Source organism: Pan paniscus, chromosome 2, assembly GCF_029289425.2.
Source record: "Pan paniscus chromosome 2, NHGRI_mPanPan1-v2.0_pri, whole genome shotgun sequence".
In the NCBI taxonomy this organism is placed as follows: domain Eukaryota; kingdom Metazoa; phylum Chordata; class Mammalia; order Primates; family Hominidae; genus Pan; species Pan paniscus.
The window spans coordinates 53,666,899-53,693,572 of NC_085926.1; the positions used below are offsets into that span (position 1 = coordinate 53,666,899).

The 26,674-nt window shown below is 41.3% G+C and overlaps 1 protein-coding gene across 6 annotated transcripts in view; it reads left to right on the forward strand.

The window, feature by feature from the left end:
• The window catches only part of CACNA1D (calcium voltage-gated channel subunit alpha1 D), a 319,566-nt gene that overhangs the window by 181,270 nt on the left and 111,622 nt on the right, over positions 1-26,674 (forward strand). The gene's annotated exons all lie outside the window — the stretch shown is intronic.

Sequence of the window (26,674 nt, forward strand, 5' to 3'; positions counted from 1 at the left end):
CTATCACAAATGGGGATTAAACCTGCAACTCCGTGGGCGGTACCCAAAGCTGGAGGATAAAAAAGGTACACTCCTTCATGGAACAACCAGTTTACTGAAATATATTTTGGGGGGAAATAATTTTTTTAAAAAATATTTTTTCATCAAAACAAAACTTAGATCCCTGATGGAGGAGACTGGAAATGACACATGAAATTATAAAAGAAAACCCGAGACTTCCCAGCGATTTTTAACTGTCAGTGCGGGCTGCTCAAACCCCTAGAGGCTGCACATGACCTCCTCTCTACTCCCCCAGAAGGCCTCCGGTAGGGCTGGTTTGGGTAAAGGCAGAACCATGTCTGCAAAGCACAGCCTCGCAGCTTTGTTCCTGATTTGGCCAGTATTTCCTGAGATCCTGTAGAGTGCCCGGCTCTGGTCCAGAGGCGAGGGGTGCCAGGATGTCTCAGACACAGACAGCAGCCTTGTGCTTAGGCCTTCATTACCTCATGGGGTAGCCCATTTTGAAGCAGTGCAGAAGGGCACATATTCAGTAGAGGTGCAGACCAAGAGGCTCTGTGAGCTGCCCTAGAGAGATGAGGAGGCATCTCCCCCGGAGACTGACGATGGGCTGGCATGCCTCCACCTCCGCCCCTCCGCCCCCCCGCCCCCCCAACCACCACCTTCCCTCTCTGCCTGCTACTCCCCTCTTACTTTCCCATTGATATTTTTGTTGTTGTTTAAGCAAATTATTGTTTTTTTAAAATTTTAGCCTCAAGAGTCTTCATAATTTTTTAAGGGAACACTAGAGGTACTGCAAAACCAGAAGGATATAAATGTTGAGAGGAAGACAATTTGTGTTGCATAGACCCTGAGGGACTGTCAGACCAACACAAATGTAATCCCCTAAGCACTGAATTAAAACGCCCTCATTTTAGAAAGGCTGGTCGAGACCATGTGATTGCCTTCTCACGAGGAAATGTTAGATGGTGCTGTATGTCTTCAAGTCTGTCAGCCATTTGGAAATACCTGTATCTGTTTTTGCTCCTTGGCTCCGTCATGTGTGTGGCCATGCCATCCTATTGTATTCTTGAACAGACTTTAATCTGCACATTGGATTTGGTGTTTATTTGTAAAGTGTTGTAACACTGATGCTTTGGGAAAATCTTTGGTTTTATAACAGAGTCTTTTTTCCCTCAAGGTAAGTATGAAGTTTATGAACTGTTAACCCTATGCAGCCATGCATGAATATAGATGAATACTTCCATCTCTGATCACAGTGCTCTGTGGGAGGGGCTGAGAATGTCTATGTCTAATGTTGCAATTTAACCTTAAGTTGTCATTGACGATATGCTCCCATTATGACCAGGAATTGGCAAGAATGTCTTCTTTAAGTCTGCAATTCAGACATATTACACGTGGTCTTCTAGAAGTTTGGCAATTTTTCACTTTTCAAATTGTTAATTGAACTCCCTTTTGAGGTTTTCATCTTTAGAATCATGCTAGATTCCCAGGGGGACCATGGGGGTCATGGGTGGTAGGCTGGTTGGCTCTGCCTCCTTCTCCATTTCAGGGCCCACCTGCCACCAGCCATCCCTATGGTGGCGGTGTCTGAGCTTGCAAGATGAGGGACGCCGTAGGCTCCCAGGATGTGGCTCCAACCCCCAGGAAGGGGGCTGGAAGACTTGGGTTCCGTCCTGCTGGAGTCCTGCGTTCACTCTGGGACTTCACTGAGTTACCCTGAGCCTCGGTCTCTTTGTCCTTCAGGATATCAGCGATATCCTGTCTTGCCGTCTCCCACACAGGGTGGTTTTCAATCAGCTAATGACTGTAGAAGTGCTTCTAAAAATACATAAAGGGTTTTTCTAATTTAACATATCCTTATCTTAAATCCATGGATATCCCCCACTCCCCTCACTGGGTTAGATGGGAAGGGTGCAGGGTACTCTTTGGAAATTCTGGAGTGTAGCATTTTCTGGATTTCCCAGCAGGTGGCCACACTTTACACACACATCAACGTTGTACTCAATGTCACCCAAGAGGTGGCTCTGGAGAATGTGGAAGCACTGTGTCAGCTGCAAAGTATTATGCAGGTCTAAATCATTGTTATTAAAGTTATATATTTGACAATGTTTTTTTGCACAAATTGAGGGGAACGGCATTTCTATTACATAGTGGTTAAGCACACCAGCTTTAGAATCAGACAACCAAGTCTTGAATGTTTGTTCTACCTTTTCCAGTTGTGAGATTTGGGGCAAGTTACTTACCTCTTTGAGCCTTACTTTCCTCATCTGTGAAATGCAGCTCATCACAGTAGCAGCTTCGTGAAGTTCAGTGAGGACTCAGTGAGCTGAAGAATGTAGAGGGCTTGGCCTATTGAAATTATGATAGTTCAGGAAGGGTGCATCTCTTCCTGGATTTGATGCAAGAAAAGAATCGAATCAATTCATTCCTTTCAAACTAATTAATAATAGCTGGCCAAGATAGGTCTGTGTTAGTGAAAAGCCCAAGTTATATTTTTAAAATGTTTTATTATATATATAATGACATAAGCTACTGCTGACTGAAGGATATTACTACATAAACCCCCTCCTGGGCTTGCTTTAAAGAATAGATCAAAATCATTTATAATTCGCCTATGAATTCAAACCTTTGGTTTTGGCAACAACTTATGAAAAATATTTGAAATACTTTGTTAAGTAGATCTTGTATGTTGTTAGGCAATAAATATTGTTATATTAAACCCACTCTATGACATAAAATTGAATGTAAACCCAGCCCAGGTCTATAAATTCAAAATCATACCAATTAATTTGTATTCTTGGTGTTCTAGTAAGTTCCAGATCCTACCAGATCACAGGTATCATTTTAAATCAATCCAATTTTGTATTACTATAGGCCTATTTATCTTTAGAAGTTTAAGGGAACATGGATGAAGTGAAGCATTATAGAAAACTGAAGGCAATTTTCAAACTAGTTTATGTTTTTGAATCTCGCCTCCTACATCCCATTCTGGCCAATTGGATACCAGGGGCCTAGACAAAGACTCAGGCATGGCTACTTTTAGGAAGCTTTGGTTTCCTAAAGCAAAGATTCATGGGATGGAGAATGTGAAGAGGGAAGGTGGTGCCGGTGCCAGTGTACTGTGGACTGACTATACCAGAATTTTACATAGTGGAATCAGGTTTGGTCCATTTAAATTCATACTAGTAATAGCCAGACAATCTCTGATTTCTTCCACTTGAATGGTGGCTCAAGAGGCAAAACACACCAATAGATAGTAGTTGTATTACTTGTGAATATTTTCTAACTGGAGACATATCCTCTGGGAATAGGCATTCTTATACATTTTTCATGACTGAGATTAGATTTTTCTCTCATTTGGCCAGGCACAGTGGCTCACGCCTATAATCCCAGCACTTTCGGAGGCCGAGGCAGGTGGACCACCTGAGATCAGGAGTTTGAGACCAGCCTGACTAAGGCAGTGAAACCCTGTCTCTACTAAAAATACAAAAATTAGCCAGGCATGGTGGCGCATGCCTGTAATCCCAGCTACTTGGGAGGCTGAGGCAGGAGAATCACTTGAACCAGGGAGGCGGAGATTGCAGTGAGCCAAGACTGCACCATTGCATTCCAGCCTGGGTGACAAGAGCAAAACTCCATCTCAAAAAAAAAAAAAAAAAAAGATTTTTCTCTCATTCAACACTTTGCCAGCATCTACAGACAGAAAATGGACAATTGAATTTCCTCCAATATATATACCTCTGATACGTCTGCTTTGTAAAAGAGTAGTGTAATTGCTTACAAAATTGAAAAGGTTGTTATTGGGGTCCTGGGGTAGCCAGGATATCGGCATGATTTGTCACCATATTCAGAATAAAACTGTACTGCAATAGTGAGTTAATTCCATATCTTGGCCAACAGAGAATTTTTGGCAGTGGCTACTAAGGCATACGGAAGTCCAGTCTAAAAGGGACAGGGGAGGACTCTTTGTAGATAGTTCTTATGATTAAAAAATAACTTCCTATGTGTTGTAGTGATGATTAAGCTGACAGAATGCTAAAGACACACTTAATGATTACTTGTAGCAAAGTACTTCCCCACATTTAGCTGGATTTGTCTTTGGTTTGAAGAGGCTAATACGTGAAAGATTTGTTCACAGTTGGATGTCCCCTTTTCTGAACCATGAAGTAATATTGTGAATGGAGTTGAATGATGAGGTTAGGGTGCCGGAAAGATTCAGGGTCCTTCAGTACCCTCACGTGGCTTGGCTTTGGTAGAACAAGAAACTAAGCTCTGATTTGGCTTTAAATGAGAGTGCTAAATTTCCTTTTTCTAATAAAGAACCTAGCTAAACATTTATATATACTTTTGAACACTGAACTTTCTTGTTGCAGAGTTAACAGCTGTTGGGGGTAGCTGACAGCTGGATCCTGGTGCTGTTGGTACCATGGTACCTGAAGTGCACAGGCTGGTAGCCACACCTGACATTAACAAGTGAGTGGTAACCTCTCTGCCGCTGGCTCGCAGCTACTGTTTCCATAGAAATGGCTGTCGGGATCAGTGGAAACGAGGTAAGTGAAAGTTTTCGCTGATCCTTGTTTCCATCAAGCTGACGTCTGTTTCCCTGGCAACAGCAGTGGACAGCAGCCAGGCGCTAGCAACAGATTCAGTAGAGCTCTCACTTGTCAGCTGTGGCTATCATCTGTTCCTGACCAAGTTCTTTTTTTTTTTTTTTTAATAATGTACAGAAAGACCTCTGAGGACCCAGGAGGCACCTCTGGCCACATGTGCCCTCCTGGACGCTCGTTTTGCAGATGGAGAGCTGTGTGCTGAGTTGACTTCTCTGTCCGCAGTTCCCCCTCCACCTGTGCTCTGGGTTGTTGATGTGCAGGTTAGAAGAGGGAGGTTGTTGAGGGTATTAGTGTTGCAGGGGAGGCTGTTGAATCTGTTGATCCCAAATCCTAGGGGAAGAGAATTCATTACAGTGCTTTCATGCACAGACCCAGCTCTTTATAAAGCTGTTGCTACCTTAATAGTTGAAATTAAAGCCATAATTTTCCTGTGGTCCCTATTCAATTGGAGGCATTAACAATTGCCATTACTTTTACAATGAAAGGGATATTTAGGAGTTTAATAATTTGGCTTGTGAGAAACAAATTGATGATTGTCTCTAAGATGCTACTGTCAACATTATGCTTTTTTTCTCTTTTGTGTAATATTCTTTTACAGGATGGTAAAATTGCTTTTACAGGGATCAAATATTGGTATTGCAGGGCAGCTTGGTATACAAAGACCAGTAGATCTATAGTGTAGGGAACTCTTCCTTGTTAAAGTTCAACAGCTCCTTTTCTGGATTTCATTTTAATATTTCAACAGATGTATGCACCCAAGCCCTAGCCCTAAGTATTCTCCACCCATATGAGACAGCATTCATGGTGCCACAGAGCAAAGGAGAGCCACTGTTACTGCCCTGGTGTGTGAGATGAGAGGCATGGAATGAGGTGTTGGTTTTAAGCCCTTACTGATACCATTTATTAAAGAGATTTTCTCTGGAAAAAACAAAACAGCTTTGATATTCAGAGCTGTATTTTTGAGACTCAAATGAACATAAAGATCCACAGTCTTATGAGAATTTAGATCGGCTGCTAGAAGAGCATTGGAGAACCATGGAGTTTTGTCTTTGGAGGGCTTTCCGGATGACATTGTTCCACAGCTCTCTGGAAATAGGGCAACTGTGCTTGGCCTGGAGGCAGTTGAATTTGATATCACAGACGAATAAGAAGCAGAAAATCCTGCTGGATCCTTTTTTCTCCCTCTCTCTTAACTTCCTAAGAATGACTTATTCATTTAATGAATTTTTTTTCAGTTCCTACACAGTAGTAGATGTATGCCAAGTGCCCTGCTAGGCACTGGGGTTACAGTGGTGGAATGTAGGCACTGGGTAGGCACCAGGATTACAGTGGTGGGATGTAGGCACCAGGGTTACGGTGGTGGGATATAGGAACCAGGTAGGCACTGGGGTTATGGTGGTGGGATGTAGGCACTGGGGTTATGGTGGTAGAGTGTAGACACCAGGGTTATGGTGGTGGGATGTAAGCACTGTGTAGGCACCGGGTTTACGGTGGTGGGATGTAGGCACCGTGTAGGCACTGCAGTGACAGTGTGGAATGAAATGGTTTCTTTCTTCGTGAAGCTTATATCTAATGATGGAGGCCAAAATGACAATTACAAACTCATATAAATGCTTTGAAAGAAAGGTTCATGTGCTGTGAGATGGTTTAACAGGCACAACTGCTGTCAGTTTAGTGGGTAGGAGCATCCCGGAAGTGAAGAATGAGTAGTCCACATATCCAGGCAAGGTGGGACAAGAAGCTGGGACAAGGGTATTCTAGTCAAGAGAAAACCCACAGAAAGGAGGTACAGTAGGAAGGAGCAGAGGATGCTGGAGGAACTGAACGAAGCTAGGGTGACAGGAACTGGGGGAGCTGGAGATGAAGTCAGATGAAAGGAAAGAGACTGGCCGGCAGAGTCCAGGTCACATAGGACCTTTAGACTATGTCGCAGGTTTTGGTCATTAGCTGAAGGGTAAGAGAATGCATGGATGAATTTTAAGCAGGGAGTGATATTCAAATTCACATTTTCTAAAAATTATGCTGTATTCTCATATCCTCAACTTACCTTAAAATGCTTCAAAAAGATAAGATGAATTAATAGATGGATAGGGGGATGCAGAGATAGGCGATAAAGAAAATGTAGCAGCTGGGTGCTGTGGCTTGCACCTGTAATCCGAGCAATTCAGAAGGGTGAGGTGGAAGGGTTGCTTGAGGCCGGGAGTTTGAAACCAGCCTGGGCAACATAGCAAGGCTTTGTCTCTGGTAAAAAAAAACAAACAAACAAAAAAAAACAGAAGTCTTTTTAGCTGGGCAATGTGGTGTGTGCCTATAGTCCCAGCTACTCAGGAGGCTGAGACAGGAGGATCACTTGAGCCTAGGAGTTTGAGGTTGCAGTGAGCTATGATCATGCTTCTGCACTCCAGCCTGGGGAGCAGAGTGAGACCCTGTCTTAAAAAAAAAAAAAAAAGAAGAAAAAAAGGTAGCAGGTGTTAATTATGGAATCTAGGTGAGGTAGGCATATGGGTGTTCATTGTATAATTGTTTCTACTTTTATGGATGTTTGAAATTCTTCTTAATAAAATGTTGGGAAAATCTGCATATGAAAATCACTGTGGCTGCAGTAATATGAATAGATTGGATGGATACACAAATGGATGTAGAGAGACCAATTTAAGGCTCATATAATCTGCTTCCAGCCACAACATACTAGTGCTACCAGACTGGACCTTTCACCATAAGCAACTACAAAAGACTGGGCAAAAAATAGGAAGCGACTATTTTCAGAAAATGGAAATGGGATATACAGGATTGCAATCCCTACGAGAAGGGAAACACATGAGGTAAACTCCGCAATTGTCCTGGCTTTCTGCCTGGAGACAGTTTTAGAATTATGGCAGAGAGGCAGAGCCCAGCAGAGAACGATGGTCTATTTGCTGAGGGGTCAAAGAACAGTGTTCAGGGCTGCTAAGATGGCTGGGATTTTCAGGGCAGAGTACGGGTGAGAAGTATGCAGAGAAGGGGCTCCAGTAATCAGAGTGGAGGTTCTTTGAAATCTGACCATATGCTAAGCTGCTTCTGTGCCAGGTGATACTTATTGAGGCCAGGCAGAGAACAGCTAGTAGAATGCTGTAAGTGGTTGGAAATCTCTCCATGCTGGGAGGTATATGGTTCTGCTCAGCTGTAGTGGAAGGACCTAATTGAATACATTGGGTACTGAGACTTCAGAAACGCCAGGCTTTAGGGTTGGAGCTACTTTAGCCCTTGAGTAAGCCTACTCTAGACCCGACTTAAAAAGCATAGAAACAAGCTTCAAAAGGATCAGGGAAATGGCCAATAAATTAAACACCTGTCAAAAAGACAAAAATCAACACTCATTAAAGGAAGAGATCAAAACTCAGATGTTCCCAGAATGTTTTTCCTCATGACCCAAAACTATAAGACATGAAAAGAAGCAGGAAAATATTCACGATCAAGGAGGGAAAAGTCGATAGAAACAAAAGATGACAGATGTTGCAATTAATAATCAAAGACTTTGAAGTCACTACTATGAGCCTGTTTAAGGAACTGAAGGAAAAGATGGACATAATAAAGGAATAGGTAAATCTCAGTAGGTAAATAGAAACAGTACAATATCTGAAAAAAGTAGACTGGACATTGCAGAAAAAGTCGGTGAGGGCTTAGTGATCTCTAAAACAACAATAAGCAATCTGGTGTATATGAAATTGGAGTCACAGGAGAATAAAGAGATTGAGGAAGAAAAATTTTAAGATAAATAAAGCTGAACATGTTGCAAGTATTGAAAACTAAGTTAACAGATCCAAGAGGCCCAACAAACCTCAAGCAGTGGAAACACAAAGGGAACCACTGCTAAGCACATCAAATTTAGGTGGCTGAAAGTAAAAGATACAGAGAATTTTAACAGAAAGCAAATGGGAAAAGGCACATTACATACTAGGAGAAAATAATAAGAATATGCATTTACTTGTTTGCAGATATAGTGCAAGTCGTAGGGCAATGGGTGACATCTTCAAAGAGGTAAAAGGAAAAACGATTCTGTATGAAGCAAGAATACCCTTCACAAAAGAAGGAAGTAGAAAAACTTTCAGGTAAACAAAATCCAAGAATTGGTCACCAACAAATTTGCACTCTAAGAAATGTTAAAGGAGGTTCTTCAGGCTAGAAGAAAATAATACCAGATAGAAACATTAAATGTCCGCTTTAAAAACGAGGAGCATGGCCGGGCACGGTGGCTTACACCTCTAATCCCAGCACTTTGGGAGGCTGAGGCAGGCGGATTACCTGAGGTGGGGAGTTTGAGACTAGCCTGACCAACATGGAGAAACCCTGTCTCTACTAAAAATACAAAAAATTAGCTGAGAGTGGTGGCGCATGCCTGTGGTCCCAGCTACTCCGGAGGCTGAGGCAGGAGAATCGCTTGAACCTGGGAGGCGGTGGTTGTAGTGAGCTGAGGTCATGCCACTGCACTCCAGCCTGGGCAACAAGAGTGAAACTCTGTCAAAAACAAACAAACAAACAAAAAAAAAAACAAACAAAAAAAGACATCAAAATGGCAAACAAAGATAAAAGATTTTTTCTCATTTCTAAATTTTCTAAAAGATAATTTAAAGTAATCACAAGGTATTATGGGAACTGTAACAGGTCAAAGTAAATTATAGGATAACCATACGCAGAAGATAGAAGGAAGTTAAATGGAGCTTCACTGTGATAAAGTTACTACATTTTGAAATAATATGAATTCATGGTAGACTGAGAACTTAAGGATGCATATGATAATCTCCAGAGTAATGACTTAAAAGGGATACTAAAAAGCTAAAAGAAGAGATAAAATGGAATATTAAATAGTGCTAAATTATCCAAAATAAGTCAGAAAAGGAAGAAAAAGGAACAAAGAACATATAGTACCAACAATGAGATGGTAGACAAACCCAGTAATATCAATAATTGCATTGGATGAAAATGTACACAACATTTTAGTTAAAAGATAGAAATTGTCAGACTAAATAAAAATTTAAGATGCTACAAAGACATGGATTAAAAATAAAAAATGGATGAACTGTACTAATCCACACAAGTTGGACTTTAGTATAAGGAACATTTCCAGAAATAGGGACATTTCAGAGATAGACATTTTATGCTCATAAAAAGGTCAATTCACTGAGAAGACACAATGATCCTAAATGTGTTGGCACCTAAATACAGCTTGAAAGTACATGAAGCAAAAGTTGTTAAAATTAAGTGGAGAAATTGATAAATCTAGAAACATAGATGAAAATTTTTATCATTCCTTCTCAATAATTACTAGGTTAAAAACAGCAAGTATAGATAATATCTAGATTATATTTAGATTGGTTAATAACTTCAGCCAACTTGACCTAATTGATATTTATAAAATACTGTGTTCAATAATTGTGGAATACACATTCTTTTCAGAGCACGTGGAACATTCACCGACATAGACCATATCTTGGCCATGAAAGTCTCATTACCTCTCGATTGAAATTTTACAAAGTATCTTTGTTCTAATGGCAGTAGATTTAAAACAGAAGCCAATAACAGGCTGTTTATAAACCTTCCCAAATGTTTGGAAATTAAATAACCTATAACTCAAAAAATAATAAAAATTAGAAAATACTTTGAAACTGATAAAATCCAACTGGGAAATTGTATGATCCGTTGAATGCAGTGCTTGGAGGGACATTTATAGCTATATCAGTAAGGAAGAAAAGTTTAAACTCAGTAGTTCTACATTTCCATCTACTAATCTAGAAAAAGAAGACCAAATAAGTCCAAGGTAAGTAGAAAAAAGAATAACGGAAGTAAATAAAATAGAAAACACAAATTATAAAGTTATTTGGAAAGCGTAATAAAAATTGATAAATCTCTAACAAAACTAATCAAAAAAGGAAAAAGAGCAAATTACCAGTTTTATAAATGAAAGAGGAGATACCACAGATATTACAGACATTAAAATAATAAGAGAATAAACTTGGTAACTTAGGAGAAACAGGCAAGTTCCTTGAAATACACAGCCTACCAAGAAATAAATTGGGAGAGTCCTATATTTGCCTTTTTAAATGGAATTCAGAATCGCAAACCTTCTCTCAAAGAAAATTAGAAGCCTAGATGAGGTCAAAAGTGAATTATGTCAGCCAATTTAGAAAAAAATTATACCATCCCTAGAAATTATTTCAGGTAGTAAAGTTGGAGGGAGCATTTCCCAACTCATGAGGCCAAAATCTCAATACCAAAAGTTTACAAAGACATAATAAGCACAGTGTCCTTCATTAATTTGGACACAAAAATTCTCAAATATTAGCAAATAGAATATAGCAGGATGAAAGGAATAATATCTCATGGCCAAGTGGGATTTATACCAGAAATAACAAGTTGATTCACCATTGGAAAATCAAATAATTTACCATATTAATAGAATGAAAGAGGAAATCATACGATCACCTCAGTAAATGCAGACATTACTAACAATATTCTATAACGATTTCTAATAACTCTCAGCAAACTAAGAATATGCAAAAACTTCCTCAGCCTGAAAAAAAAAACTATAGCTGACAGCATACTTACTGGTGAAAGACTCAATCTTTTCTTCTTAAGATTAGGAACAAAGTAACCATTTTTCTCTCTTATTTTATTCAATGTTTTATTGAAAGTCTGAAGGTAAGACAAAGAGATAAAAGGCAGAAAGATTGGAAAGAAAGAAAAAACTATTTCTATTTAGAGACATAATTGTCTACATAGAAAGTCCCAATAATTGAACCAAAAACCTGCTAGAATTAATAAGTGAGTATAGCAGGGTGACAGGATACAAAGTCAGTATACAAAATTCCATTTTATTCCTGTATACAAGCTGCAGGTGTTGAAAATGAAATTTAAAAAAATTACCATCAAAAATTATTTATAATAGCATTCCTAATAGGAATGAATATAAGAAAAGATATGGAAGACCTCTACACTGAAAACTACAAAACACTGATTAGTAAAATTACAATGATCTAAATAAATGAAGATATACCATGCCCATGGATTGAAAGACTCAATATTGTTAAGATGTCCATTTTTCTCTATGCATTGAATGTTGTCCCATTTATAAATCTCAATAGCCTTTCTTTTAGAAACTGACAAGCTTATTCTAAAACTAATATATAATTGCAAATGACCTCTAATGAAAACAATCATAAAAAATAAAGAAGGAGGGCTTATACTGCTGATTTCAAGATTTACTCTAAAGCTGTAATAAATACAATGTTTGACATAAAGATAGATGACTAGAATAACTGAATGGAATAACAAATTCAGAAATTCCTTTATATGTTCAATTGCTTTTTGATAAAGGTGCTAGATAATTCAGTGGAGAAAGGATACTCTTTTTAGTTAAAAAAAAAAAAAAAAAAAAAGCTGGAGAAACTGGGTGTCTGCAAAAAGTGTGATGCTCAGGTCATACCAGACACAAACATTAAACTTGAAATCAATCATAGATCTAATTAAAAAGCTAAACATATAAATATTTTCTAAATAGATTTCTGCTCTTCAAAGACTAGAAATTTAAAGGGAAACCACACTGGGAGAAAATACAACACTTACATCTGTGTATCTAGAATATGTGAAGAACTCTTAACAACTAGATAATAGATGAACAACTCAAAAATTGGCAAAACATACTTTACACAAGAATGTATATGAGTAGCCAGTAAGTACACATTAAAGATGTTCTATATCATAAACCATCAGGGAAGTGCAAGTTAAGAAACTGCTACATAGATAGTACAATAGCTAAAATCAAAAAGACTATTTCCAAGTGTCATCAAGAGTACAGAGCAACTGATATGCTCATACATTGTTTATAGAAACATAAAATGATACAACTACTTTAGCAAAGTTTGTCAGTATCTCATAAAGTTAAACATATACTCACCATATGGCCAAGCAATTCCATTTCTAGTATTTGCCCAAGAGAAATGAAAATCTATGTCTACAAAATGACTGGTACATGAGCACTCATAGAGCCTTATTCATAGTAGCTCCTGTGGGGCTGTTGGAAGCTTCAGTCTCCACAGACTCGGCCTTGGGTGGAGGTCCGCCCAGCTGGGGTGAGGCAGTGATCTGGCTGCAAGCTGTGCCACCCTGGCCTGTGGGGTCTCTGCTGGCTGAGGGATTACTGGTTTCTCTGTTGTAGTGGGGGGAGCACAATGGCAGGGGTCGGAAGTGCTGGCCTGTGTGCTGGCTCTGTACTTATAGAGGCATGACTTCTTTGGTCAGTATACTTCACGTTTCCAAATCAAGGCTTTTTCTTCCTAAAATTGGAGCACCCCATCTCTGACTTTTCTCACAGAGCCATCCTAATAACCAAGGAGAGAAATGGATGGGAAGGGCCTGGATAAACGGGAAGGCCTTTCCAAGTATGTGGGAGCTCCACACTGGCCTGGTTGTGTCCTCCTTCTCGGAGGTCGTTTCTGTGAGCTGGAAAAGTCATCTCATTTGCAGTCTGGATGTTTATCTGCACTTGTCTCCAGGGCCTCACATCCTTCCAAGACCTGGAGCGGCACTTGGCGCATTAGCCTGATTTCTCTAAGTCTGACTGTCATGAGTTTGGTTTTGGGTTCAGGGATGAAACATTAATCCACAGTGAACCCATCATTCCCTCGAATTTCTGCTTTAAAATAAATCTTGGTTTAAGTTGCCTGCTGGCAGTTTTGGGCCTCTGAGTCTTGGAGACCGTTGCTGTGTCTGAAGGATTTTAAGTCAATGAGTGAGAGCACACCACCTGCTGAGAGGTGTACTGTCCCCAGAGGCCCACCTGTCCTTGAATCATGAACTATTACTTACAAACAGGCCCACAGACACATGCCAAGAATTCCAGGGCCCAGTGTGGATTCCAGCAGCTGCACTCTGTCCCCCTTTGGCTATCAGTCAAGGATGTTTTAGCGTCAAACCTGTATCTGTCAGTATGCCCTAGGAGCACAGCAGAGGGTTGGCAAGTCAGAGGGCCTCACCCAAGGAAGCTGGGCTCCAGTTGGGCATTGAAGGATGGACAGGATTCGTTAGGATGGTAAAGAAAGGAAGCAAGTTGTCAGGAGAGTGGGACCTGGTGCCTCCTGCCTGTCGGAACCAATGAGTGCAATGGTGAGGCTGCCAGGGTGCTCCGTGCTGGCTGGTGAGCAGTGGGCAGAGCAGATGTGCAGTTGGGAGTACCCACTGAGAGAGGCAGGGTTTTTTTTTTTTTCTTTAAGCTGCGGGAGCTGTCAGAGTGTTTGGAATAAGGTGATGGTTGACAGCTGTGCCTGGAAGGTAAAGCTGGCACCTCCCAGAGTGCAGTGGAGTTAGGAGAGCCTGGGGGCTGGGGGCTGGGGGCTGGGGGCTGCAGGGATGGGGTCTGCACGGAGGTGCAGAGGTGGAGATGGAAGTGAAGGTATAGATGTGGGAGTTTGTTGTGGCTCGTGCCTCTCAGATAAGAAGAGGTCTCTGGATTTTGATTGTCAAGTCTGGGGATGTGGATTGTATGAGAGAATTTTTCTTTTTTCTTTTCTTTTTAAAAATATTTTTTACAGAGACAGGTCTTGCTCTGTCACCCAGGCTGCAGTGCAGTGTTGCGATTGTAGCTCATTGCAGCCTCAAATTTCTGGGCTCAAGCAATCCTCCCACTTCACCCTCCCAAGTAGCTGGGACTACAGGCATATGCCACCATGCCTAGCTAATTTTAAAACTATTTTTTGTAGAAACAGGATCTCTCTATGTTGCCTGGCTGGTCTCAGGTTCTGGCCTCAAGCTGTCCTCCTGCCTTGGCTTCTCAAAGCCCTGGAATTACAGGTATGAGCCACTGCACCCGGCCAGATTTTTTTTAATTGCTTATAATCCTGTGCTTTATTCAGTTTATTTTAATCATCTCCACTACTTTGATGAGGCAAGTGTTCTTTGCCTCAGTTTACAGATGAGGAAATCAAGACTCAGGGAGGTTTATCAATTTTCTCAAAATTTACACAGCTAGTAAGTAGTTAAACTAGGAATTAAATCTAGGTCTGTCTGTCTCCAGAGCTGAAGCTGCTTTTCTCGTCAGTTGGAAGCTGGTTCTAAGTCTGGTGAGAGGAAACCCGCTGTGGGACCCTGTCTTCCCAGCCTGGGTCTGTTCTCGTACATCCTCAGCTGCTGTATTCTCAAAGCTCTATGCTTTGTCGTTTTTGTTTTTGTTTTCTCTTCCTGAAATTAATTACCCAATGCTGAGTGGAACAATGGGATACAGAGGCTTCAGAGAAATTGGTTTAGTTTTCCTCTTGAATCTGCTTTTGGACAAGTCTCATTTGAGCTCAGGTGGTCCTTTTGGGTCCTGTTGCTGGAGGGTGGATCTCTCAGTCTCTGAGCCCAGCCCTGGGATGTGGTGCTCTGCCCCTTGTTCTCCGTCAGCCAAGTCTGGGTGCTCTGGGAAGGTACTTCCCACCCACCGTGCCTTTCAGTGGGCACTCCCCCTGCGGGGGGATCTCCTCTATCCCTCTCCTCTCTAGATGCAGCTCACAGGGTGGTTTCCGTGGCCTGCGAGTGGGATTTGGGCTGAATTTCCTACAGTGACTGCTTTGGGGATATGCCAGTAGGGGGTTCAATTTCAGCCCCTTCCTTGGGTCCACAGTGCTCCTCCACAGTGGGAACCCCTAGCAGCTCTGAACAGCAGATCCAGCCTCGAGCTTATTCTGGCAGTGTAACCAGGCCCTTCACACAGCAAACTGTAGTGACATGTCAGTAGCACATGCCCTGCGATTGCTGGTGCCTTCAAAAGTGTTCATTTTAGGTGGTTCTGCCACCCTCCCAAGCCAGACTTCATGTGCACATCTTCCTTATTTTTTCTTGAAAAACCGGAATCTGACAAGTCTAGCAGAGTGTGTTTATGAAGTGACTTCTTAAGCAGTATTTGAAACCTGTCATGAAGATATGTGGTGATATTGGTTTGGCTCATGTGATTAAGTGATCTGTTTCGTTCAGAGAGAGTGATGGCAGAAAAGAGAGCCCATGGTTTTGAAGAATACCTCTTTTTTTTTTTTTTTTTTGGGAGATGGAGTCTTGCTCTTGGAGTACAATGGCGCGATCTCAGCTCACTGCAACTTCCGCCTCCTGGGTTCAAGAGATTCTCCTGCCTCAGCCTCCCAAGTAGCTGGGATTACAGGTGCACACCACTACGCCTGGCTAATTTTTGTATTTTTAGTAGAAATGGGGTTTCCCTATGTTGGCCAGGCTGGTGTTGAGCTCCTGACCTCAGGTGATCTGCCCGTCTCGGCCTCCCAATTGAAGAATACCTCTTAAAACATGTTTAAGTTTTAAAAAGATTGAAACAAAGTCTGTAACTTTTAGCATGCAACCTTCATGGATTCTCTTCATTGGGAAAAATTTTCTACTAGAAGCATTGGCATGTCTTTTGTAGCCATGGAAACTAACCCTTCAAAGAGAGAGAAGCTCTTCTATCCTCAAACAAGGACATACAGTGAAAGGAAGGCATATTTCATACTCAGATGCCTGAAATACTTTATTTCTGTGTGTGTGTGTGTGTGTGTGTATATATTATATATAATATATATATTTATATATATTATATATAATATATATATTTATATATATTATATATAATATATATATTTATATATATTATATATAATATATATATTTATATATATTATATATAATATATATATTTATATATATTATATATAATATATATATTTATATATATTATATATAATATATATATTTATATATATTATATATAATATATATAATATTTATATTATATATTATATATAATATATATAATATTTATATATATATTATATATACTATATATAATATTTATATATATATTATATATACTATATATAATATTTATATATATATTATATATACTATATATAATATTTATATATATATTATATATACTATATATAATATTTATATATATATTATATATACTATATATAATATTTATATATATATTATATATACTATATATAATATTTATATATATATTATATATACTATATATAATATTATATATATATTATATATACTATATATAATATTTATATATATATTATATATAATATATATAATATTATATATATATTATATATATATAATATTTATATATATAATATATATATAATATTTATATATATAATATATATATAATATTTATATATATAATATTTATATATATAATATATATATAATATTTATATATATTATATATATATAATATATATATTTTAAGGCTTATACAAGACTCCTGCTTGTTTTTGTTTATCAATGGCACGATGGGTGTAGTTTTAGGTGATTGAAGTTACATATGCACTGTGGCCAAATACACCCAGTACAAAGCCCAAAGTTGTATGTCTTTGATCCTCATTAGTGTAAAGTCCATGTCTGTGAAAGCAATTATTTAGGTGATTTTTATCAAGCAACTACTAATGGCCAGGGTTTGTGATAAGGAACCAGTATACAAAGATAAGACAGACACAGCCCCTCCTTCACAGAGTTTACAGTCTGGTAAGTTAAAGAAAATAGTGAAAAACCAATTGCAGGACTGTGAAGTAAATTCTGCAAAAGCAAAGTTCTAATCTGGAGGAATCTAAGGTAGAGAAAAGTCTTTATGTCCTGAGCCAGCCGAGTGGGATAGTATCTGGAAGAGCAGGAGGGGTTATGCAGGCAACAGCATGCACAGTGGCCTGGTGTTGAAAGAGCTCCATGCCTTGGAGGAACTGAGTGAACTTTAGGATGTCTAGAGTACAGAGTTCAAGGGGGAAGAGGTCAGAAAGGAGGCAGGAGAGATCTGACATGACCAGATAGGTGGTGCATTCCTTCACTCCATCCCTACCGCACTCTCCTGCTCAGGGTTAAGTGCCACATGTAAACAGTTAGGTTTGGTCTGTGCAGGGTGGCCCAGCTGCTAATTCCTGTGTTCTGTTCATGGTGGATAACTCAACCTAGTCATTAAAAGCTAGGAAACACCGACTCTGAAAATGATTCATCTTCCCAAAAGATGAAAACTGTTTTAAACATCATCACCGTCTTTTATGTCAATGAAAGCATCAAGAACCCTGGCTGGGCACAGTGGCTCACGCCTGTTTTCCCAGCACTTTGGGAGGCTGAGGAGGGTGGATCCTTTGAGGCCAGAAGTTTGAGACTGCCCTGGCCAGCATAGAGAAACCCTGTCTACTAAAAATACACAAAAATTAGCTGGACATGTTGGCGCACACCTGTAATTCCAGCTGCTTGGGAGGCTGAGGCACAAGAATCGCTTGAACCCAGGAGGTGGAGGGCATGCCACTGCACTCCAGCCTGGGCAGCAGAGCCCAGACCCTGTCTCAAAACTAAAAGTAAAAATAGAAATGTGATTGTCAAATGTTTTCCTTCAACATATTTTACTTTGTAAACAAAGGACCCCCATTTTCTCGCCCTTTTTGCCCACCAGCGGTTCCCATGCATTTCTTGGCAGCTGTGTTTCATGACTGCTGCTGGAGAATGCTGTCCCAGGCCAGCTGTCTTCCCCCCACAGACATTACCTGCAAAGGAGCAGGTCTTATTTATGGGGTGCTGTATTCCTAATCCCTCCCCACCCCACTCTGCCTATTGGTCTCATGCAGAGAGAACATCCTTTGGCTATCACCAGCTTTTCATGGTTGAGGGAAAAATGGAACAAATACAATGCTTTTGATGAACTATGAGCTGAGCCAGTGCCAATGATTAAAAATTTTTTAAATTGTGAAACATCACACATTGCTGTTATTTTTTTTTTTACAAAATTCCTAGTTTCCTTGAACAGAAACTGAACCTTTATGCTTTCCAAGAAATTATATTTAAACAAAAAAGTTCTTTGAATCAAACTACGTTTGCATTCTGTTTCATTTCCTTTATGTCTATGTAGAGGAAATAATTTAGGTCTAAAGAAGGCTGGACTCCCCTGATAAAAATCAGTGGGTTACTTCTTCAACTTCCCCCTTCTCTTTGCCTTTATAAGTGTTGCCTTTGTTTTTTTCTGAATTTCTGAGCCTTCTGTTTTACTAAAAATCTGAGTCCCTAGTGATTTTCTTGGCAGTTTTCAATGGAGGTTATGTTGTTTTTTGCTTTGTTTCGAGGGTTTTTTGTTTTGTTTTGTTTTTTGCATGTGTATGTAAATATCAAAGTGTTTTGTTTGTTTAAATTTTATGTGGGTCTAATTAAAACAGATAGCATTGCAACACAAGAAAAAAAAAATCCTGTATCTAAATCAAGATGACTTCCAGTGGCCCATTTATTTTATGGGACGTTTAAGAAATGAAAGTTCCCACAGCAAACTGCGTGTCCTCTTGCATCTGTGGCAGTCCCATTCCACCTGCACCTCCGTTTGTGTGTGATGGCTGGCTGCAGCCTGGGCGTGCTGTCTCCAGTAGTGTTGGCTGAGCCAGGGGTCCCGGAGATCAGGATGTCAGGGCCTGTAAATCCTGGGGCATGTGAGTGTCTGGTGGCCTCTCTGCAGAACATGGGGCATGTGCCCAGCCCATGGGGGCTCCACTGGGGCTCCTTAGATGGAGGCTGGCTGGGTCTGGGGCAAGGGGTTCTCTCCCTGGAGTGGTGCTTACTGAGTGGGAGTGAGGGACAGCAGGTGGAGAGATGAGCGGAAAGGGGGCTGTCACCTTTCTCTGTCCTGAGTTGGGGCTCTTGGGGAAAATCAGAGTGCAGTAGTGAGCAGAGCTGTGCTTTATGCCCTGTCCTCCCTCCCTGGTCCTGATTCATGACCTCCCCGTGAGCCACAGCCCCACGGAAGGGACGTAGGGTTTGGAGCCTGGTTAGTAACGCTGTTGTCCTGTTGACTGGGCATATGATGTAGGCCAGCAACAATGCCTCATTGAGCCTCCGTGTTGGCCTTTGTGAAATGGATGTGAAAATCCTCCTCCTGCCTCTTCCACTGAGGTTGTGAGCAGCCCAGGGGGCAGTGAATGTAAAGACATTTGGAGGACTCTAGGAACAATCTAAATAAATGAGGGGCTTTTTTCTGTTATTGTTAGAGAAGGGGACATGGCAGAGACTCAGGCTGTTTTGCCAAAACCCAGGTCGCTTTCCCCAGCTGTGCAGGCTCTTATTCTGCTGAAGCTGCTGTTGGTTATTCCTGGGACCCTGGGCGATGCAGTCACCGGTGAAGGACCCTGGGCGATGCAGTCACAGTGGGGTGGGCTCAGGCTGTGCTTGTTTCAGAGACGATTTTGGCTTGTTCTGCTGTGTTTGTCTATTCCATCTAAAGGTCTTTTGGGGGCTGGATGAGTATGGGGCGCATACCATTGTTCTGTCGTCAGAGCGCCCTGCAGCCATTTCTCGTGAACTCACTCAGCACTTATGCTTCTTGGGTGTCAATGCCACCAAACTACTTGGCTGCCAGGTCCAAGAGTGTGCCAGGCTGTTGCCAGGGAAAGAAATGGGCAACAAAAAATGGACTAAGTCACAGCAGTCAGGTCCCCGTGGAGGAGGTGCTGGGGAGGCTGGAGTCGCAGCAGCAGCTGAAAGGTCTTTAGAACGTGCTGTGATCTGGTGTCGCTGCCGAGTCATTAGTCCATCTCTACTGAGGATCCCTGTCTGGGGAAGTTGCTGCATCCCAGGGCAACTGTGCTGAAATCAGTTGTCTTATTTCAAAACTTGTGCCTGTGCCCTGAGACCCTCAGCAGGCATCCTTCTTCCTTCATATGGCAGCCCTTCAGATACCGGGGACCAGCCTCTCTTCTCCATCCCTCCTCCTGCCCCGCCCAGCCCGTCCTTCTTCCCTGAACAGGTGGACAAGAAATGTCCATGTGGCAGATGGGGTGTCACGGGGCCCTGACAAGGAAGGTCCACATGAGGGGAGATGATTACACTGGTGTGCTAGACCCAGGGGACTGGTGTGGAAAGGGCAGAGGTGACAGTGACCGTAGCATGGTGGTGGTTGGGGGTCAGTGACAGGCGTCATAGGTGTTTTTCCAAATAGTCGTGTAAGAAAGCTGGGGCTTCCTGAGAAGTGTGTTTTTGACCACATTGGTATTGATGTTAAATCCAACCCATCACCCAGTGCTTACTGAATGTCTGTGGTCTTCCTCAGCACCATTTTCTTCTTATTTTCATTTTCTGTTCACGCATAACACCTGTCAAAGCTGATAGGAGTCCTATCAAATTTCTGTCTGTTCCTCCTTGCCTACAGAGAAGTAATCCAGGTTCCATAGTTTTGTATTTAAGCCCCTTTCCGGACTGACAGGAAGCCTGTTTTCGTTTTTTTTTTTGTTTGTTTGATTGTTTTTGAGACAAGGTCTCTGTCTGTCACCCAGGCTGCAGTGCAGTGGTACAATCACAGCTCACTGCAACCTCAACCTCCCAGGCTCGGGTGATCCTCCTGCCTCAGCCTCCTGAGTAGCTGAGACCACAGGTGCATGCCATCGCACTTGGCTAACTTAAAAAAAATTATTTTGTAGAGATGGGGTCTCACTGTGTTGCCCATGCTGGTCTCGAACTCCTGGCCTCAAGCAATCCTCCCACCATCACCTCCCAAAATGTTGGTATTTCAGGCGTGAGCCTCTGTGTCTGGCCTTGTAGCCTGGTTTTGATCCTCATCCTCCTGGTGTCTACCTTCTCCTTCCTCTGCTCCTGCTTTTCCTTCCAGGCATCATGTTGAGGTGCTTAGGGTAGATTCAGCAGCTGCATGGCCTTGTGTGCCCAAGTGCTGTGAGCCTCAGTGTCTATACAAGAGGGTGATAGCAGCCCCTGCCTCCCCATAGTCACTCACCAGCGGGGATGGGGTAAGGTGTTGCTCTGGGCTCTGGTTAGGTTGCAAGGCTGAGGGGGCCACCCAGGGTAGGGGACACATGTATTCATGTTTTGGTGCTCAATGAGTAGAGTTTTCTGGTGAATTAGAGGCAGGCAGAATGCATTTGGATGGGGTAAGCCAGAGAATGTGTCACCAAAAGCATGAGACTTGAGCTTGGTCTTGAAAGGCGCACTGGATTCAAAGATGGGAGAAGGCTGCTCAGGTGGATGGAATTCTGTAGACAAAAGCTCACAGGGTTGCGGAATTGAGAAGAGTGTGGCCAGAGTATAAGGTGTGCATTTATAGGATGGGTGAATAAGGCTGGAATAGCACTTGGGAGAAGGCTGGAAGGCCTTGAGTGGCAGGCAGAAGCATCTGACCTTGATCCTTGAGGGAGGCAACAAGGAGCTGTGAGACATTCTGAGTAGGATGCCACCAGGGGGACGTCTGGGTCTGCAGTAGTCACCTGGAGCAGAGAGGGAAGCAAGCTCTGATGAAATGCTCTGGCCACAGCTCCTGTGGCTGCCCAGGGAATGGGTGTGTGCAGACAGGCCTGCATAAGACACTTCACAGCTGTCCTGTTAGGCTGTTAGGGAGATTCCTTACTGAGTAATTGCTTCTCAACCAGGAGATAAAAGGGAATATCTTAATGACCTAGAGACAGAAGATCTACCACATGAGGCCTGAACACAATAAGGGAAAATGGCGAGCTGGCCGTGGAGGCTGCTCCAGATGATATGTCTAGGTTTGGGCACACTCATTTCATGCTTCTGGGCGATCCCAGCAATTGTGGGCTTTCTGTCCTATAGGGACATTTTCTGGCCTCCTGAAGGAGTAGGAGTAGGGCTTGTTTTGTTGGATACAATTTTTTGTACATAGCCTTCCTGCATGCCTATATGAAGTGGCGCCAAGGGGAAATAGAGACATGGGAAGAAATACATGAGAAATGGACAACATTGTCCATTCCTGCCTGCAAGGAGCTTACAGTCTAGCTGGTAAGCTGAAATGAATATGTAATAACATGAATTTGAATTTGGTTAGTAGTGGAGTTATATCTTCTAAGCATTCAAATTTTTTCTATTTGGAAATAATTTCAAATGTAAAGAACAACCCCAAGAATAGGAATAGCACAGTGAATAATCCATGTACCCCTTACCCCAGTTCACCTAATATTAAATTTTACCTCATTTACTTTTTCATTTGTTATCTATCCATAAGAAATGTGGACTGATTTTTTAAAATATTTTATAATTTATTACTGTCCTTAGTTATTTCAGTGCTCAAATTTCCTAAGATTTGGCTAGTAGGAGCTACTTCTCTAGCTCCTGTATCCTTATGACATATCTCCATAATGTGTTTTGGTTTGTTTTTGTTTTTTGAGCACTTCCTTATTTTCTTCATCTTGTACCTACCCTACCCTTGCCCTGGAATCACCCAGTTCTCCAAAGTCCCCTGGTTCCTTTTAATGGGGAATGTTATTAGAGACCAAGATGTGGGTACCAGGTGTGCTTGTACCTGCCAGAGCATCTTTGCTTCTAAGTCCTTTCAACAGGCAGACCTAGGAAATATATGCATTTCCGTACACATATTCATACACATACTTACATTGATACATACACATACTCACATATCAGCCTCTTTTAAAAATCAGACATTGGAAATCAGACTTTAAAATAAACATCTTTTAGAAATCATCAGTTCACACCTATACCTTCAATTCCAGTCTGTCCCCAGAGGGTTCTTCTCTGTTCCATGTTTCTGTGTCCCTCCTTCCACAGCGAGAACTCTGGCTCCCAGCAGCATTAGCACATGTACTCACTGGCTAAATCCCGTAATGTGTCTAAGATAGTTTCAGAATGGTCTCATCCACATCACTGCAAAAAACAAAGCTACTGAAAAGAGTTCAGCATTTGTTTGTAGTTCGTCCCTCACTCCAATCCTACCCAAGACTGAGAGCATGTCGTCAAATATTCACGAGCTATTTGAATTAGTTTTGTCTTTCTCCTTCAGTCTGGTTATGGTATTCATTTGAATTACAGATTTGTTTGTTTCAAATCACTTTCAGTTTAGGGGTATTTTCCCTTCATCTCATCCTTACTGACTTAATTTTTAAAAATTTAAGGTGAAGAACATTAACATGGTTCCCAAAGTCAAAACTATAGAAAAAGATATACTTAAGAGTGTCACTCCAACCTTGATTCCTTTGGCCTAATTCATTCCCATCCCTTGTTTTCTGCTCTTTCTTTTAGATACACCTGAGAGAAATATGCTCATTTTATTTCCCAGTTTTTCGTGTGTAAAGGGTAGCACACTTTATTGCTTTTTTTTTTTTCATCTAGGCACTTCTTATTTATCTTTTGATCAGACACACCATAACCAAAATTCTGGTTTGGAACAAGAAGACTCCTAGCATATAACAGTTGTTGGATTTTTAGTCACTTGCAAAAGTCTGTTGGTTTCTACCAATAGCTTTATTAAATAAGCTTTGTAAAACAATCTCTTAGTAATAGGATTCTTAGAATATGATGAATTCTTATGCAAAGTGGAGTAACTTTTTTCCCATCATTGCAAAGTTTGATAGAAGGTGCCTCGGACTTGAGGTGTGATTTTCAGGATCAGAGGGTCAGTTGTGATGGGAATGGGTTATTCTCAACTGAGCAGATAGTGTACAGGATTGGCAGTGGGTTTGCCAGCTCATTGCGGTCACTCTGAGCCTTGGGACCCATGTGTCCTTCTATGTGTCTCCTAATCCTAACGGGTTTGTGGCAGCTTAGAGCCCATTCACAACTAGTGCTAATTTTTCTCCCTTTGATAATTTGAGAAAGCTCTTCCATTTGCCTTTTGAATGTCTCTCTTATGTCTGGATTCAACAACTATTATACATTTGAACTTCACGTTGATACCACTCTTTGTGTTTTCAAAGCCTTACTGAATGTCTTGCTTAATTCCTGTGAAACAGCGGAACAGGTATTGTTGTGTCTGTTTGGAAGTGAGGAAACTGAAGCTCAGAACACAGCAGTGACAGAGCTAGGACTAGAAGCCAAGTCTTCAGATGAAGAGCCCAGAGTGGTGTAGGAGGGCCAAGGATTTATCTGGGTTTATCACAGGGACTCTACCTCCCTGCCCCCTTCCTCCATCCTGCCCTGTGGCCAACAGATTTCTACTGTATAAACCTCACCTCTGTCCACATCAATAAATAATACCTTCCTGCTAAATATTCAGCCATTCAGAACTGTCTAAAATCAGTTCAGAGGGTCTATATCAGCAGCTTTGTTATATGAGCTTTTGTGATAGTGACCATCATTGTGAGTGGGCCATAAACCAGGACTTGGCAGGGTTTTTTACTCCTAGGAATTTTAGTCAGAGTAGAGTTTTACTTACGCCTGCTTAACTGTGTCCCAGCAGTGGAAAATGTACAACAGTGATGCAGCTTGTTAGAAATGGGATTTTTATATTTGTAATGTTAAAAAGGCATAAAATATTACAAAAGAAAATTACGAAGATAGTAAAAGAGTTACCCTGAGAAGTTTAAGGACGTTCATTTTATAATGTACGTAATTATACATTATAAAATGTATATAATTATATAATTTAAAAAATAAAATATAATTATATAATTATAATACATTATAAAATGTATATAATGTATGTAATTATGCATTATAAACTGAATGTCCTTAAGCTTCTCAGGGTAACTCTTTTGCTATCTTCATAATTTTTTCCCAAGAACCCATATATGATATGGACCCAAAGTAAGAATACCTTGTTTGTATGTAACCATCTGAATTTAGTATTCTAAGTTCGGAATGAAAACATGCAAACAGATTTGTACTAGGATACTTTTTTGGTGAATAATAGAACCGAAGGTCCACTTTTCTTTGAGGTGTATTTAAGAAAACAGATTATATAATTCATTTTCCTGCAGACACATGACATTCCAAGCCCTCTTATTGTTGCTCAGGGATGTGATTCTGGATTGAGTTGTGATTTTTTCAGAGTTCAGAGAATCATTTGGTGAATTTACCTAGAGCTGAGTTATGTATTTCCCATGTGTCAGGAAACCCCGGAGGCCTAGAAATCCCAAACCGTTCTCAGGGTATGGTACATGTGAATGGCGAGACACTGGAGTCCTTACTTCTTCGAGACAGCAGGTGTTCTTTGGGCTGGGAGGTCAGAGCACGTGTCTGGGCTCAGATCGGCTCCTGCTCACTCTCTAGATCCACAAAGCCTGGCCTCCTTCCTTATTCACAGGGGGTGGAGTGGAGACTGACAGCCCTAACAGGACCAAGGATAGGTTCCAGGGAGTCTGGAAAGTGGGGTGATTTAGAAGCTATGAGAGGGATCCTTTCTTTTTCTTTTCTTTTTTTTTCCTTTCTTTCTTTATTTTTTATTTTTTTTTTATTTTTTTGAGATGGAGTCTTGCTCCGTTGCCCAGGCTGGAGTGCAATGGTGCAATCTCAGCCCACCGCAACCTCTGTCTGAGTGGGATTCTTTCTAATTGTGGGCAGAGGGTGGCACTTGGTGAGGATTCCAGTTTCTTATCTGAAGTATTAGTGTCACTGGGTGTGCAAGCATCTGTTCAGCCCCTCAACAGCCTAGAGTTAAGAGACGGGTGTGAATATGGGGTTAGTTTTGTTGTTGTTGTTATTATTATTATTATTATTTTGGAGACAGCGTCTTGCTCTGTTGCCCAGGCTGGAATGCAGTGGCACGAACTTGGCTCACTGCAACCTCTGCCTCCCAGGTTCAAGCAATTCTCTTGCCTCAGCCTCCTGAGTAGCTGGGACTACAGGCATGCACCACCATGCCCAGCTAATTCTTTTTATTTTAGTAGAGATGGGGTTTCACCATGTTGACCAGGCTGGTCTCAAACTCCTGACCTCATGATCCGCCCACCTTGGCTTCCCAAAGTGCTGGGATTACAGGCGTGAGCCACCGTGCCTGGCTGGGGTTAGCTTTATGAAATCAGGTCACTTCCCCATTCGTGGGTTGGGTTGGGTTGGGTTGGGTTGGGTTGGGTTGGGTTGGCTTATCGAGGTAGGACCCTGAAAGAGACATGCTGGCTTTGACTCGGAACAAAGGCAAGAAGGCAGACAGAAGTAACCTGTGTCAGAATCTCAAGGTCTGTGTGCAGAAACTGCATTGCTGTAACCTCACCTGCTTCCTTGGCAGCTTTTTACTAAGTCTCTAACTCACATATCTTGGCTCCTATAACAACTCACGGTTGGAGATGCAGATGGTTCCTCGTATATAAAAATTGGGTAATCGTCCA